Raw genomic sequence first — 2,554 nt, 5'->3', positions numbered from 1 at the left:
GCATCTACTTCCGCATGAAGCATTTTGTTTTGACCAATGAGTTACATCGCTAGAGGAAGTCTTTTTTTAAAAAAAAAAAACTTTATTAATAAATATTGCACATACAAAATACCAAACACAAAACTCCACACTGTGTGCAAAATAAAATGTTCACGTTCACCAGGAAAATGAACAAAAAAAAATCAAAAAACCATAATAATAGTGTAAAACAGGTTAAGCAAAAATAAAACAAAAATAATAAAGGCAAAGGAATCTGTTAAAGTTTCAAAAGAGACCATGTTTCAACTGTTCTAACAGCTTTTTTGTTAGTGGAGGATTTTATACTGTTTACATACAGTCAACCAGACTGTATACAGTACCATTTCTTTCTGAAAAACATAGAATACTGTTTTTTTTTGTTGGCATATTTACACTTGTGTATAAAGTATTTAGCCATAATTAACCACATATATTTTCTCTGCATTAAGTCTCCCTTTTGTAAAATATCCAAAAATAATGTGCTCATAAAATAATCTACAATCTTCACATAGATGAGTTCTTATAAAATGCATCAAATCTTTCCAAAATAGTTGAGTGAAGGAGCAATTCCAAAAAAGACGAGGCACCGTTTCTGGTGAGGAATGACAAAATGAACAGTTTATGTCCAGATCTTTTTTTAAACTTGGTATTTTCAGGTGTTTCACTGGATAAAATGTATGAAGAATTTTGAAAGAAATTTCTCTGATTTTATTGGTGATGAAATACCTTTGGGGCAGGGACCAAACCTTTTCCCACTGAATTCTACAGCCAAGCCTATTCCAGTAGGAGATAACATGCGGTTTTGTGGCAATCTCATTTTGAAACAGAGAACGAATACTTTGATTATTCCTGCCAGCTGAAAAACATATCTTCCTACACCACAATTCTGTTTATTTGGGAGGAGAACATGGAGTATCTGAAGGAGAACTGCTACACAGAAGTTTAACACCACCTGGGATGGCTCCAGTAACCAGTAAGTAATGCAAACTCTGCAGATGAGACATGCAGACTATAGGTGGACAGAAACTTAACGTATGACAACGGGTTACCTTGTGGATTAACCCGCTTGTGTCACAAGAGAAATGTTCTTTTCAAACCAATTTTCAAGAAAAATACTCTTGTTTTGGTATAGAATATCTGAATTATTCCAAATATAGTAGCGATGAGGAGAAACATTGTTTGTAGATCAAAGTCCATGGCAATAAAACCTGCTTATCAAAATTAGACAGTTTTAAAGGAATTTTCCCTATTTTGAAATTACTTAATAGAAGAAATGGCAGACCTCCAAGCTTATCAAGCATATATTTTGGTATGGAATTTCAAAATGAGGTTTCACTATTTAAGATGTTTTTCAACCATTTAATTTGGAGGACATTATTTAAAGTGGAAAAGTCAAGAAAGTCAAGTCCTCCGTCTTTTGATGAATTAATTACTACTGATTTTCGTACATAGTGGATTCTGTTTCTCCAAAGAAAATTTAAAAGTATCTGATCAATCATTTTTGCATTTTTACTGTCCAGAGATAGTGAGGAAGCAATGTAAACTAGTCTGGAAATTCCTTCTGCTTTTGCTAAGAGGGCATGTCATTTTGGTGAAAGATCTCTTTGTTGTAAGGATTCAGTGGTTTGGTTTTCCTTTGTCATGTTTTAGGTTTCCTTCTTGTCAGTCACACCAGCTTCAGGTTCATGATCCACAGCTGTCTTCAGTTCAGTTAATTACCCTCCGCCAATTTAAGTGTCTTGGTTTCTTTTCATCCTTGTCATGTCATCTGCTCTGTTGTGTCACAGTTTTGTTTCTCATAGTTTTGTCATGTTTCAGTTTGCTAAGTAAATATTTTATTTCCTGTCACCAATCCTGGTCTCCTGCATTTTGGGTCCTCCACCACCAGTTCCTGACATTTGTAGCCAGCAATTAAACTTATTTTGCGCTTTTACAATCATAGGATTATAGTTATTCGGTTGCCTTTGTTTTTGATCTTTAGTTATCTGCAATCCCAAATATGTGACATTTTCTTTGACTACTATACTATTTATGGATGTTAGAACAGATTGTTTAAGAGGAAATAACTCACATTTCTTTAGGTTTAGATAAAGTCTATGCTTTTGAAAATGTATCTATAACTTGAAGAACCCTGGGAACCTGTGAGGAGTTTTTTAAGAATAATGTGGTGTCATCTGCCAGTTAAATTATAAGAATGTTTTTAACCAGCAATAGAAATCCCATCAATATTTCTCGATTTTATATATCTGCAGAAAAAACTTGTGCAACCAGAAGAAACAGCTACACAGAGACAGGACACCCCTGTCTTATTCCTCTCTGGAGACAGAATCTGCGAGTAGTGCCAGCACTCAACTTAACAGAACTATTTCCGTTTGCATAGAGTGTTTTAACAGCACTACACAAATAATCCCCAAAACCCATTTTTTCCAGACAGAATAGAAAACGATCCTCAACAGTATCAAATGCCTTACAAAAATCAAGGAACAGAATGAAGCTTTCATCCTCAGTAATGAGGTCTTAATAATCTATGAGATCT

The sequence above is a fragment of the Oryzias latipes genome, assembly GCF_053564925.1.
Source record: "Oryzias latipes strain Hd-rR chromosome 1 unlocalized genomic scaffold, Olatipes_Hd-rR_3.1 chr1_Y".
Classification (NCBI taxonomy): Eukaryota; Metazoa; Chordata; class Actinopteri; order Beloniformes; family Adrianichthyidae; genus Oryzias; species Oryzias latipes.
This window is presented reverse-complemented; position numbering follows the sequence as displayed.